Below are 14887 nucleotides of genomic sequence, written 5' to 3' on the forward strand. Positions count from 1 at the left end.
TAGGGGGTCAGGCAGATCCCAGCAAGGAGGAGGGAGGAGATGGGAAGTAAGTCACCTGAGCTCCCTATCTCTTCCCTCCTTCCCTCCAATCTCAAATAGGGGCTCCCGTGTGCTAAATCTGACCAGAAGTCAGACATCAGGCAGGGCTGAGTGCGTGGTTTCAGCCTCCTGGGGTGGAGCGTGGACACGAAAGAGTAAACCAAAGATGCCCTGGTGCCTTACCTTTTCCAAGGTGCACCTGGCCCTGCAACATGTCATCTCCCCTATCCCACTGGGTGTTGGGTAGGTGCAGGGGCTGGGGGAGTTACTTCCTCTCCTCACTTCCCTCCTTCCAGCTCTGACCCTGTTTCATTCTCTTGTCTTCCCCAAAGGTAAGAGAGGGAAAGAACTAACCTAAAATGTCTCTCCAGCTCCAACTTGCCGTGTCCCGCCATCAAACACCACATACCGCATACATGTCCCCCTCCTCAACAAGAAGAGAAACTCGTTTCACACCATTAGACGTTTCAAAACGGAGCTCCATCATTTACTCAAGCCCCACCCCACCTGAGGATCCAGTGTCACAGCCGCCACCAGTGCTGAAAAGAACAGAGGCAGCTTTTCCACACCTGCAATGACTGATTTGCACCAAACCGCTCTAATTAGCACATTCCACACTATGATTAGGCTTCCAGGGGAAACATGCCAAATGCCATTAATTATGGATGTGATCTTAAATTATTCACTTGGAATGTTTTTTTTTTCCTTGATGTGCCCCTTTTATCTCCCACTAACTTTTTGTCACATCCAAGAATAGATCCAATTAAGCCTCCAAAAGCGGGAGTTTGTTATGTTAAAGAAAATGTAAACTGAAAATGAATCACTTCTTTTTTCTCCCCAGTTGTGGCGTTGGTGGTGATCAGGAAGCAACCAAAAGAGGAAAAGAGACGTGGTTTTCTTCCCTCCCTTTCCTTTCTGCAGATCTTGGTCCACGTGGCTTATCAATGCCACCTTGCTCATTCTTATGGGAGCCTGGGTGGGGATCTCTTAGGCAGGTTCCTTAGAAGTAAATCCGGAGCTGAGGATTCGTGCGCAAAGGATGTTTTTAGGAAGCTGCAAAGGAGTCGGGGAAGCAGGACGAGGAAGGCGAGGCAAGGGGCAATTTCAGGCCACATCCCAGAGGGAGCTCTGGAGCATAAATTATACCTCTGCATTTCTAAGGCAAGGGAGCTGGGCTTTCAGACTTCTGCACAGGTCAGTCATTGACTAAGGACTGCCAGCAGCCAGAGAGGGTGTACACTCCCAGGCACTTGGTCCACTGCAAGTGTGGACCAAGCAGTTCCCAAAGGCAGTTCTTTGATGAGACTAACAGGCGTGGGCCATTAGAAACTAAATGGAAGCTGGAGACCGGCTGCACAGAATCTCCACTAAACGGGGATCTACAGGATCACAGACAGCAGAATAGAAAAAGGAGCCCCCAAAGTCAGCATGCCCCTGTGTGGTCTGTGGGCACGGTGCTCAAAGCACCCAGGTGGACCCCGCACTGTGCTGTGTGATGTGGTAGAGACACAGGCAAGTCCTGCTGGACTCAACACTCCATGTCAGAAACTGGCCCAACACAAATGAGAAGAAAAATTTGAGGGTGTCAGATTAAATGCAGGTGTGTGTGGTTGAAACGTGATTGCTAGAAAGAGTCATAAATGTGAAGAGGTTCTCCTGGGAGAGTTAGAACTGAGCTGGGTTCAAGAGGATGAAAAGGAAAAATAAAGATTCCTTACCTATAGTGCTTTATGCTGCACAAAGAGCACTCTCCCTTCTGTTTTCTCATTCAAGCCTAGAAACGACTTATTATACCCTAAGGTGGTATAATAGACCCATTTTACAAATGGGAAACATCGAGGCTCAGAAAGGTCATGGGCTGACTTGTCCAAGGTGCTCAAGTACTGTATGGTGAAGCGGAGCCTTGAGTTCCTTCCTGCCTTTAGATTCTAAGGCCTGTGTTCTCTCCACTATGCCACACTGCCTCCCAGGGAGCAGGATCTAGCAGGGCAGAGAGGACAAGGAAGGGCATTCTGGGTGGGGGAACAGCACAAGCAAAGTCTTGGAGGCTGAAATGTACATATAAAGGTTATGAGGAAAGGAGCTGGTCTGATTAATGTCCATATTGTAGTAGCCTTGGAGGAAGGTCGTTCCCACCCCCTTGATCTGTCCCTACCATGTCACAGTGGAATAATAGTCTCCCTCTAGAAGGAATCCAGGCCTGGAAGCAAACCCCATGTGGAAGTGGCTGCCTGTGCAGGCCTTTTAGAGTCAACAGGAGTCATGTAAGAGGCATACACAGGAGGCTGGGAGCCAGAGGGGTGCACAGAGCTGGAAGGACACTGTTGGTCAGAGACCCAGGCCGCGAAAGGCTGCTCTGTATGTCCCAGATAGGCCGGCAGCCAAGAGCAGCGTCGGACAGCTAGAGATGCCCACAGACAGTGCTGCCCCAGTCCAGTCACCGCTGCTTCCTGTTCCATCTCAGCTTCAGAGTGGCATTAGGGAAAGATGGGCTGTCTGTCCAGTTCACCAGACATTTAGTAAGCATCTCCTCTGTACCAGAAGTAGGTACCCAGTCTCCCATACATGACAACTGGGGTATTTTTAAATCTGCCCACGGAATCTTTGGCACTCCTCCCTTCAAAAGGGGGAGCCTAATTCCGTTGAATGTGGGATGTCCTTAGTGATGTTTTTCCTCGTCAATAGAATGTAGTGGAAGTGACAGTGTGTGACTCCCAAAGCTAGGTCATAAAAGACGTTGTTCCGTCTGCCTCTCTTTCTCTTGAATTGCTCACTCTGGGGAAAGCCAGCCAGCTTCAAGGCACTCGTGCAACCAGGAAGAGGCCACCCTGAGGCGCACAGCGCCTCCTGCCAAGCCAGCATCAGCTCTGCAGCCGTGTGAGGGATCCTTGGGAAGCCACTGCTTCTCCTCCTGGGCTCCTCCAGCCCCAGCCAGGCCTTCAGATGAAAGCATCTCTGACCAACATCTTAACCACAACCTGATGAGAAATCTCGAGCCAGCACCACCCAGCTAAGCTGTATCCAAATTTCTGACCCAGAAACCATAGATATTTATTGCTGTTTTAAACCACTAAGTCTTAACGTAACTTGTCAAGCAGCAATAACTAATACAGGACAGTACAGAGTGTCAGGACCCATTGAAAATGGGCCTTCTTGACTCCATCTAAGGAACATATCAGCACAGCATCACAGTAATGATACAGAAAAACCTGCATCCAAAAGGTTTTGCAAATAATGAGCAGTTTTGCTGAAGATTCTCTGGAAGGGGGAGGAGTGAGGTGGGAATTACATCTCACAGCAGAGACCCAAACTCCTTAAAAGTCTTCTTTAACCTCCACTTCCCTCTAGAAAATGCTCTCTAGATGGGTTTGCTTTTTCCAGAACTCCAGCCCATCTGTGTCATGCTTCCACAATGCTTCCACTGGTAGTGTTACCGAACTAGGTTTGTTTTGCCCAATGCACAGGAAGCCAAAACATTGAGACACAGAGGGTTTGCAGCAAAGAGAGGGTTTATTTGCAAGGCAGCCGATCAAGGAGACAGGAGGAGAAATCTCAAATGCGCTCACCTGAAGGCAAGGGCCTCGGGGGTATTTATGGGATAAAGAATAAAGAAGCAGGGCAGTCTCAGGCTTGGGGAGCGTGGGGGAAAGGTGATTGGAAAAAGGTGTGATAATCTTTGTTCTGTGCAGGCGTAACTAAACTATATGCCTCCACACGTGCAAAGGTTTACCAAGGACGCTCGCGCATGCCCAGTTGAAGGGTCGGGGATCCCTTCCGGTCTTAACCTGCTCAGCTTGAACTAGGCAACTGACTCCAAGTTCCTGGGACACAATTGGAGCAAACATCTTACTGTTTAGGCTACATGCCACTTGGAGGACAGGCGAGTCTTAAAACGACCTGGATTAGTGAAGGCAAGCGAAGTGGATTTAACCACGGTTTCAGTAGAACCGTCCCAATGTTCCTCCCTGCCTGTTATCCACGGCCAGTACAACCGAGGCATCACCAAGCAGGACCAACGCCCTGGAAGGTGGGGACGGCTGTGATCCTTCAATACGTTGGCCCCGTCCCTGCAGCAAGAGCAGTAGTAGACAATCGTGCAAGGTCAGTGCGAGTCCGGGGAGTGCGTGCTTGCGGGCTGGAGGTCACTGAGCGTCACGGAGGGATGAGTGAGGGCTGAGATGTGAGAGACGCCAGGAGGCGGAGAGAGCATCCTGGTTGAGACCTTAGGTTGTGCAAAGCTGCAAAGGCACAGCAGCGCGAGGGAGAGCGGCGTGCTTGGGGAATTGTGCCCCGTGGCTCTTGCACCTAAAGAGAGAGAGAGCTCCAGGGTCCAGAGGGCTCTGGCCAAACTTCCCCGGGGTGGGAGGGTTGGGGGCGGAGGTTGAGATTCCCAGGGCAACTCGAGTTTGCCCGAACTTTGGATTGTTCTTTCATTGGAAAACAGCCGGGTTTGGCGTTCACTTTGATTACTAAGTGATTACTCCTCTGTATATAGGGTCAGGACTCTCAAACTGTAATGGTTCAATTCTGATTCCTGGGCCCCACCGCCCAGAGGTTCTGATTCCTCAGAACTGAGGCAGAGCCTGGGAATCTGCCTCGTAACAAGGGTCCCAGGGGCTTCGGCTGCAGGTGGCCCTCACATTTTAGCAGCTTCCTGAACTGTCTTGGTGCTGAGAATCACCTGGGAAGTTGTGAAAAACACCGATCCCTCCCCTGGAGATTCTGGTCCAGGGAGCTGGCCTAGGGCAGTGATTCTCAAAGTGTGGTCCCAGGAACGCCAGCACCCGGCACACCTGAGGATTTGTTATACTTGCACAGTCAGGTCCCACACTAGCGCTACTGAATCGGAATCCCCAGGGCCAGGGCCCAGGCCCCCCCATTTGGTTGAACAAGCTCTCCAGGTGAGTCTGATGTCTGCTAATGTGACAACCATAGCCTAGAATTTGAATTGCTTAATGATTACAGCAGGTGATTGGTAGCATTGGACAAGGTTGGGAAACCTTGCAATCACCGAGGACACAACCAGCTCCTGTTGCCCAGGGTTCCCCGAAGGCCTGGATTCTCCCCAACTTGCCTCTGGTCCTCTCCAGAAAAAAAGGTGTCCAGGAAACAGTCAGTATTTCCCCTTTACAAGCAGGTAATTTTCGGAAGAGGTGGGGAGCAGATAATTAAAACCCCACCTCAACCTGCACATGCATCCACTCCTCCACACCCGGCCTCTGGTGCTCCCCGAGAAGAAGTGGAGTTCCAGACAGACAGACAGACAGACAGACACACACACACACACACACACACACACACACACACACACACACACACACACACACACACACACACACACACACACACACACACACACACACACACTTCATTCAATCAGATTTATTTACTGAGCATGTTCTTGTGCCAGGTAGCGTGCTAGGAGATGAGGATGCTTGCAATTACATCTGACCTGAAAAAATGTCTTAAACCTTAGCAGACAAAGCTTCACCCTAGAGCTTCATTAGAGCTTCCCAACGGTGGAGGAGATCTTGTAGGTGGAGGGATGGGACTTTGGGAGCGTGCAGGGCGAGGGTGAGGGAGGGCATTGGGAAAAGAACTTGTCTGACTTCAACTTAGAAACCTGTTTATTGAGCAGTTAGTGTGTCCCAGGAACTTCACTGGGGGCTCAAGAGAGGTAATACATAGTGTGACTGCGAATCCTGGGCCTTCAAGGGTGCATCACCCAGGGGAGCTCTCCTGCTTTTCTGAGAGGCATTGCAGTATTGAGGGCAGAACCCGGGTTTGTGGTCACAAGAATGGAATACTGGTCTGGCAGGTTGTCTGGCTAGCTGTGATCTTGGGGAAGTCAATTTATCCCAAAGCCTCATACCTTCTGTGGTAGGGGAAGGAGTTCTCTGTAAAATGGGAGTCGTCATAACCACCCTGCTGCTAAGAGCAGATGAGATGATTGTGGCTGCACCTTGTAGAATGTGGACAGCTGTAGATACTTTTTCTATGGATCTATGTTTAGTACCTGCTATCAGACATAATTTAACTGGGGGTCAGTTAACACAGTGGACAGAAATCCCTGTCCTTGTGGGGATTTCAGTGGGGGAAGATGGATGATGAATGAACAAATAGAGTGTCCATGGTGTCAAGGGCTCTGGAGGAAAATACAGCAGAGCTGGGGGTTAGGAAGGGCTGAGGGAAAGGGTGCTGCTATTTATATAGAATGGCCAGAGAATGTCTTTTAATAAGTGACAAAGTGGTGCTTGAGCTGGAGCTAAAGGAAGTGGGGAAGGAATCACAGGGTTTTCTGGGGAAAGAGCATACCATGTGGGGGGGGGGGACTGTAGGTGCAAAGGTCCTGAGGTAGGTATGTGCTACAAAGAGTATCAGGGTTACTAATGAGGGCAGAACCAATTGCTGAAGTTTCAGGCATCTTTTTTTTTTTTTTTTTTTTGAAGTAGAACAAGAAGTTCATTACTCCCACTCAGTAGTTCCTGGGGGCTTTGATGTTAAGTCATACATAATTCGAGAAATACCAGGAATCTTCTTAATCTCAGTGACCATCTTTAACACCACCTCTACAGGGATCTCATTGCCAGGGGTTGCAGGTATACCAGTCATGAAATCACTAGTAATAAATCAAAAGTAATAACCATGGATCTCTGGCAGGAAGGCTGCTTCTGAAGTGGGTCCCGATCAAAATGTAAAGGTGTCAAAATCACCGGCATCTGGCTGATTTTCCCAGCATACCCAGACTCCCTGAGAATGTTATGGGCCTCAAAATCAGCTTGGCGTAAAGTACTGAACACCCTGTTGTCAAGAAAGTGGGGGTAACATCTGTAGGACGTTCTTTAACTGGTGGCCAAATATATAGACAACTCTGTTAATGTTGTGACACATGCGAGGTATAAGTCTAGCCAGGAAAATAGAAGATCCCCAGTCAGGCTCATCCTTACTGGAGATTCCACACATATAACTATAAGAACGGCAGTCACCCTGCACACCCACAGTTTTAATTGGTAGCAGGAAGGCATTCGGTGAATGCAGACTTGTAATTTGCATCAGCTTCTCCTGATCCTCTTCTGTTGTGCAGGCTTTGACTCTCTGTAATAGTGTATGTGGCTTTTTAATGCTTGCAGAAAAATCAGCTACTATTTTCAAAATATTGTTGGTTTCAGGAAAATCCTTACAAATATAAGGTTCCTCAGCACATATTACTCTGATTGCCAGGCTTGGACCTGGGAGTGGATGCCTGGAAACGAACTCTTCTGGAAGTCCAAGTTCTCTGCCTAACATCCTTGCTTCATCTTGATGAAAATCTTTCAAAAGTTCTATGACTTTTCCCTCCTCTCTCAACTTTCTGATAAGCTCTGTGTCGTTATGATGGGGTTTGATGAGTTCAGCTTTGCCACTTGCAACAAGGGAGGCACTTTCAATTAGATCAGGCCATAAAGTACCTTGGGCAAGGAAAACCTCCTCTGGTTTCAGGTTCATTTCTCCAATTACTTCATTGGCAATCTTAACAAAAGTATCCCCCATGATTTTTCTTTTCTCCTCAGGACTCGTAGTCATATTTAAGGTTTTGCTAATTCTCTTTCGTGGAGTTCTGTCTTCATCTGATATTGGTAGAGTTGTTGTTCCATCGTAGAAAGAATGAGCAGCATTTATCACTTTGACTTGAATTCCAAGCTTTTTGAGGGCCTCTTCAACAGACTGACTTTCTCGTTTTCTCATAAAGCCATTATCAGTGTGCACAGCAATGACTTGATCTTGGTTCAAAGCACGATTCAACAAAGCTGTACAAACTGTTGAGTCTACTCCACCACTGAGCAAAACCAAAACTTTTGATGTGCCGACCCTCTCTTTGATCTCTTGAATGCACTCAAGTTCTCTGTTCTGCACAGTGAAGGTCCCACTGCACCCAGCTATGTCGAAGAGGAAATTCTTCAGTATTACTTTCCCATTTTCTGTAAGGCCAACTTCAGGGTGGAACTGGACTCCATATAACTTTTTAGATTCATTTGCTCTACCTACTAGTGTTGGAGGGTCTCCTGCAGAGGCAGGGGGTGGCTGTGGCTCACCGTGGGGACAAGGACACTGGCAGCAGAAGTTCTGGGAAATACTTCTTGGCTTGAGCCCTCCCAGAGTCTGCCATTAGCCCCACCAAAGAGCCTGGGTAGGCTCCAGGGCTGGGTCGCCTCAGGCCAAACAACCAACCGTTTCAGGCATCCTGACAGCTACTTTTTAAACACAACCATGATTTAAAATTATATTAAATTATAATATCAAAAAGAAATGTAATATATGTTTGAAACCTATTACTTTGTCATTATTTAGCTACATTCTAATTCTGTGTATTTTACTCTGATCCATGCGCTTCAGGTTATTTACATCTATCATAGGCATATAGTGAAATTGCCATGTAATAGAGGGAACTGCCTATCCATTCTCAACTCTGCATTCAGTGACATGGTGTCAGGAGCTTGAAACCCGCCATGCTGGGAGTATTTACACCTTGGAAGTTGGCAGACACTGTAAATCACAGCTGCTCCTCCCCTCCTCCAAAGAGTGGACTGTGGACATTTTCCAGCCTACCAATGCTGCAACTCCCTGCAGAGCAGATCTGAGGCAGGAGCTCCCTTTCAAGTCTGCTCTCAGATGGTCCCCGAGTCTGGAGGAGGAGATGGGGGCTGGTGCTGAGGAAGATCTCAGGGTGTGGAAGAGGCAGTCAGGGTGTGCTGGGCAGGACCTCCAGCCCCACCCCATCCCTGGGCCCCCGTATTACTCCTGGAGCTGCCCCGACTGCATTATTGTCTCTCAATCCCCACTTCCCTAGTGGACTGCAGCCAATTCCTTATTCCCACACTGCAGTTCAGGAGGCATTCCAAGCTCCTTTGAGTGCCCCCCAGCCTTGAGCACGCAGTCCCCAGGGATAATGATAATGACAGCAATTTACAGTCATTGCTTTTAAACTTCTCTCAACAGCCCTAATCAGGGAGACATGGTTATCTTCCTCATCTCATGGAAGGGGCATCTAAAGCACAGAGAGATTCAGTAACTTGCGCAAAGTTGCACAGCTGTTACCAAGTCCAAACTTGTACTGCTCGCTGCATGACAGGCCACTAAACTGAGAAACGAGTTGTTGGGACAAGGAATAGTGATTTTATTCAGAAAGCCAGCAAATGGAGAAGATGATAGACTAGCATCGCAGAGAACCATCTTACCCTCGTTAGAATTCAGGCTTCTCTTATAGTAAAAGGGGAGGGGGTGTGATTGATTGCTGCAGACCTCTTGGTGTCAGAATCCTTTGTTCTTTGCAGCTGTCCCTGTAGGTCCAGTCAGGATGTTCCCATGAACCTCTAACAAAACAAATGTTATTGTCTGTTCTGCAACTTTTTATCTCTATATGAATGGAAAAGTGTTATACCTTTAAAGGTCAGAGCCTTGAGAATGGTCTATCCTGTATATTTCAAGCTACAGGCAACATTCTTATCCTAGCAAAAGCAATGGAATACAAAGGTGAAAGTAAAAGAAACAGATCCAATATGGAGTCAGATTTGTCCTTCCCTATTACACAACTAGTAAGTAGCAGTCTTAAGTTGAGCCCGGGCCACTGGCTCCAGAGTCTACACTGTTTACCATGAAGCAACTCTATGACATGAGAGGTAAGGGCCCTAAGCTCGGGGAGCTTATGCTGGGGTGGGGAGATCAGGAATGTCTGGGCCTCGAGAGAGGCAGATGGCATTTTGCCAGGAAAAGATGGAGATCAGAAGAGGGCATCCCAGGTGGAGGGAACAGACACTGCAAAGGTCCAGAGTGTGGGGGAGAAAGGGCTGTTCAGGGAAGAGAAAATGGCCCAACCTGCCTGTCCTCTTCCTCAGCCTCACCCACCCTGGAGAAGCCTGCCTTTGGGGCTTCAAAATGACAACCTTCCAAAAATAACTTATCTTCAGCTGTCTCTCTGTCTTTGCTCAGTGATTCACACGTTCCTCAAGGTGGTAGTAAAGTAGATTAGTTCCATGAACACAGAGACTGGGGAAATTGTGTGTGCGTGCGCACGGTGGGAGGTGGCAGAGAGGAGACCTGGTAGAGTGAATGTGGCATCTGGCTTGGGATTAAGCATTTTCCTCAAGTCTGTTCATTACCTGCCTTGAGTAAAGCCAAGTGGTAGAGGCTGGTGGGGGCAGGGCAGGAGGGGCGACCGCTGTGCCTGTTTGTTCTGGACGCTCTCTCTAAGTAGCTTAGAATCTGCTGTCCTGGTCACTCTCAGGAGGTTAATGAGACAATGAACATCTCTGGGTCAACTGTTATGTTATCCAGCATTCTTTGTAAGAACCATCTATGCAATAAAACCCTCCTGGAAGGACAGACTTCTCTTTCTGAACTCTGAGCAGAGACCACCCTCTTTGCAGGAGAACTTTCATCTCTCCAGATGAGTCTCTTGGCTTACTTACTTACTTACTTACTTATTTATTTATTTATTTATTTATTTATGGCTATGTTGGGTCTTTGTTTCTGTGCGAGGGCTTTCTCCAGTTGCGGCAAGCGGGGGCCACTCTTCATCGCGGTGTGCGGGCCTCTCCCTGTCGCGGCCTCTCCCGTTGCAGAGCACAGGCTCCAGACGCGCAGGCTCAGTAGTTGTGGCTCACGGGCTTAGTTGCCCCGTGGCATGTGGGATCTTCCCAGACCAGGGCTCGAACCCGTGTCCCCTGCATTGGCAGGCAGATTCTTAACCACTGCGCCACCAGGGAAGCCCCTCTTGGCCTCTTTTTATCTGCTCCTGTGAACTGTATAACCTAACCATCCACATCTAAGGGATTGCATCCTGTAAATTTAATGTTGCTCTGTGTAATGGGTTCCAGAGAACAGAAAAGCCCCAGTGGAAATTTCCATTGAGGTTCAGCCTAACCACTCTTCCCGGAAAAATACTCTTGGACAAGATAATAGAAATCCTCTCGTTTGCCTGGAATCTTAAAGAGAAGAGTGCTGGTGGGAGGAGCCCAGAGACTCTTGTTTCTCCAGAAGTTTCCAGAGGTTTGGAAGACCTTGCGGTCACTGACTATTCTGGCAAGAAGCACAGCATCTGCAGAGCTGAGGATTCATGGTTGAGAGATGAATAAACTCAAGCCCGTGCCCTTTTGAGAACAGCGGAGGAGGAGTTAGGAAGAAGCACCACTGCATTCAGGGCGGACTGGTGGTGAACACATGGGGTGCGTGCGTCCAGAGGCTGAGTGTGGAGGGGCTCCCTGCCTGAGGGTCAGAGGTGAGCCTTCTGCAAGGTAGTTATTGGGCTTGCTGGTTCTGGATCTAAGAGGTCAGCAAATCTCCCCCAGATGAGAACTCTTAACTACAATGTATTTTCCCTTTTGCCTGGGCTACCAGGACATTCAGAAGTACAATTAGTGTTCAGCTGGTGACTAGACATTTCAGGCACGTGACATATCTATTAGTGGAAGTTTTTGGTCCTTGTTAAAATTGTGCTGGGGGAAAAAAGAATGGAGGCAACATATAACACTAAAATAGAAGTGCTTTTCAGAATTAATCTTTAGCCTCAAAGAGTGACTCTCAGTGAGGCCCTGGAGAAGAGAGGGTGGAGAGCCACACAGTTAGTCAAGGGAGTCTCTGCACCCCTCTGCTTCCCTCATGCTGATCCTCACATGGCACCGCTGTTAAGCCCGCACCCCAAACAGTTCTAGCTCCTCCACGTTCTCCAGGCTCTCTCCTCTCCAAGCCCATTCATCTGTCCATCCATCAGTCCATCGATCTATCTACTCCCCACCCCCCTCCACTCTCAGCAAACACTGAGCACTCTTCCTCTGTCCCAGGACAGGGCTATGCATTGACTAAGAACTGGCATCTGCCTTTCAGTAGCCTTTGCATCCAGTAGGGGAGAAGATTTACCAATGGGTAAGTTCAAGAGATGTTAGCACAGTGGAATAGTAGTCAATTTAGGGTTCAGAGAAGAGGGAGCATGGACTTTGGGACCACGCTGTCTGGGTTTTGAATCCTGGCTTCATCCCTTATTAGCTGTGTGACCATGGGCAAACTATTTAACTTCTCTGTGTCTCAGTTTTCTCAGCTGTCAAACGGTATTCCATTGGACCTGCCTCAGAAGGTTGTCCTGGTTATCTACTGCTGCCTAACAAAGTACTCCTGCCATTTTATTATACCTCATGATGTTGTGGGCAGTTACTCAGGCAGGGCTTGGCGCTTTTGCTCCATGTGGCATCAGCTGAGGTCACTCAATGGTACTTCAGCTGGAGGGTCCCAGATGGCTTCACTCACGTGTCTGGCACCTCGGCTAGGATGGCTGAAAGGCCGGGTCCAGCTGGGACTGTCCACTAAAGCACGTGGATGTGGTCCCTCCAGCATGGCAGTCTTGGACTAGTCTGACTCCTTCCATGGAGGCCCAGGGCTGCCAAAGAGAGTGCACCAAGAGATGGAGGTGGAAGCTGCTAGTGTCTTCAGGTCTGGTCTTGAAACTGGCACAGTATCACTTCCACCACATTGTACTCGTCAAGTGGACCCAGGGCCTGCCCAGGTTCAAAGTGAGAAGACTTAGACTCAAACTCTCCAGTGGGAGGAGTGGGAAGGATTTGTGGCCATTCTTGAAGCATCACAGTTACGCGAAGATGAAATGAGTTAATATGCAGAAAGCAGCTAGAGCGGTGACTGACAGCAAAAGGGACATACAAGTGTTTGTCGTTGTTGCTTTAATTACCGCCCTTGGGCTGAGTCTTAATAGACGAGTGTGTGTTCTCTTGACAGACAGGGAGCCATGGGGAGCTGGGGAATGGTGGGTTTCAGATGGATGGTGTTATTAGCACGTAGTCGTGTTTTGTGGGCAATTTTGTGAGAGTCCTGGTCTTTGCTAATTCAAAGTAGATGATCAGACCTACTGATATATGCAAAACATGTAAGTGACTGTTAATGAACAGGTCTCACATCCCTCCCAGGGACAACCAGGGACCCAGCCTGGTGGGAGACCCAGAGGGCAGGATGGCTTGGAGGCCAGCCCCCTCACCCAGGACACGTGCGCTCAGCTCCCAGGTGCTCACAGACCCAGAAACACACAGATGAGCAGACACGGCTCTGGGCCGCCTGCCTGGGCACCCCCTCCCAGAGCCCACCGCCTAATTGGAAAGGGCCATTTCAGCATCTTCGCAGAAAATGGAGTTTTTCTTTCCTTGATGTCGTGATTGGACTGGGGGTTAGCAAAGCATCAGTGAATCCTAAATGTCTATTTTAAAAAAATCAAGCCTTCATTTCGGCTTGGCACAGGGCTCTGCTCTCCCTTTGTGGGAGGAAGATAAAACGCTTTCATGCACGTCCTTCTGCCTTGAACGCGGGCTGGTTAAACATCTCTGGTAATGGCCGAGCTGTGCCAAAGATTTTCTCTCTTCCCAGTAGCAGTTCCTGCCTTTAAACGGCTTCCACGGGGAAGAGCCATAACACACATGCAGAACAGAGGCTGAGAAAGGCTTCCAGGAGGAGGGCTTGTTTCCGAGGGGCAGGTGCAGCCATGGCGTGAGCCAAGCTCGGTCCCTCACATCAGTTTCCTTATGTAATCCTGACTAGGCTGGCGTGAGGGGTGGGGGGAGAAATGAGGGTTATTTTTACCCCCCTTTATAGTCGAGACATCTGGAGCCCAGAAGGGCTGAGTGAACCACCCAAGGTCACACCCCTGGCAGGGGCCAGAGTGGGGGGCAGAGCAGTTCCTACCCAAGTGTGTCTGACTCTGTGTTTTTACTCTGCCAGGAGACATGGGGGTCCTCCCCACCTCCTCGTCATTCCCTTCACCCCATTACTAACCCTTGTACAGATGCGGACCCACTCTGGCGGGGGCCCCCCACTCTGAGCGGACCAGTGATGGGTGCCACAGCTTGGTGATGTGATTTACCTAGGAAGACCCCAAAGCATGGCATGTACTGAGTCTGAATGAGAGCACAGAACCAGGGTGGGCGCACAGGGTGTGCTGAAGGGGAGGGAAGGGGGCGTTCTGAGAGTCCTAGAGGAGGGGAGGGAGGACGGCAGAGGACACCTCATGGTGCCGTTCTGAGAGCCAAGAGCTGTGTGTCCACGGCCCAGCCATTTCACTGAGGCACCACTGCATGGCCTTGGAAAAGCCTTGTCTCCACCAGCAGCCTCAGGTGCTTCATTTTAAAGTTGAGTGACTGTGCTTTAGGCTTTCTGATGTCCCTATCAGTCCTGAGACTCTGGGAGTTTATCAGTGCTGCTAAGCACAGCTGTACAGGTTGTGCACTGCACAACTCCAGGTGGGTGCCACTGGCAGACTGCAATGTGAGCTGTGCCCTGCATCCCATTCCATGGTCCTAGAGTCTATAAATGGGGATACAGATAGGACATGAGCTCAGAGAAGAGGGGAGAAGTTCCAAGCAGAGGGTGGCCTGTGACCACATTTTTCTCCAATCAAGAGGCAGACAAGTATTTATAGTGCAAAAAGGAGTGGTCACATAGGTGTGTCTGGACCTGTGGTGAGAGATCTCTGGGGTTTGTCACTAATCACACTCACCAGCCACATCTGAGCATGACCACTTTGATTGGCTCTGATTTAAAAGGACAGTGTTGGTCCACTAGGGAGAGACCCCTTTGACGGGTCTAAGATGTGGGGGCTCCAGTTTTCAGAGGCAGCTTCCTGTGGGAATCTTCCCTGACAGTCCCGTAAGCATGTGGCTCCTCAGCCACACTGCCGGCAAGGATCATGTATTTGGTTAGTACTTGCTGATAACTGTTGCTGCAAGAAAAACAACTGTGTCTCCCCTCAGACCGGGGCTCCCTGAGGACGGGGCCGTGTCTCCCCTCAGACTGGGGCTCCCTGAGGACGGGCCTGTGTCTC

At 49.4% G+C, this 14887-nt stretch overlaps 1 long non-coding RNA gene and 1 pseudogene across 2 annotated transcripts in view; one reads left to right on the forward strand and one right to left on the reverse strand.

The window, feature by feature from the left end:
- LOC309638333 overlaps positions 1-5275 on the forward strand; it is a 47465-nt gene extending 42190 nt beyond the window's left edge. The window contains exon 3 of the long non-coding RNA XR_014251082.1: positions 411-5275. This is a non-coding gene — a long non-coding RNA (uncharacterized lncRNA). The remainder of the gene's footprint in view (positions 1-410) is intronic.
- Positions 5276-5367: 92 nt separating this feature from the next.
- Positions 5368-8184, reverse strand: LOC309638182 (GMP synthase [glutamine-hydrolyzing] pseudogene; annotated as a pseudogene). The gene has a single exon. The product of its transcript is annotated as a GMP synthase [glutamine-hydrolyzing] pseudogene (transcript).
- Between the last annotated feature and the right edge of the window lie 6703 nt (positions 8185-14887).

The sequence above is a fragment of the Balaenoptera physalus genome (genome assembly GCF_965194825.1).
Source record: "Balaenoptera physalus genome assembly, chromosome: 11".
NCBI lineage: Eukaryota > Metazoa > Chordata > Mammalia > Artiodactyla > Balaenopteridae > Balaenoptera > Balaenoptera physalus.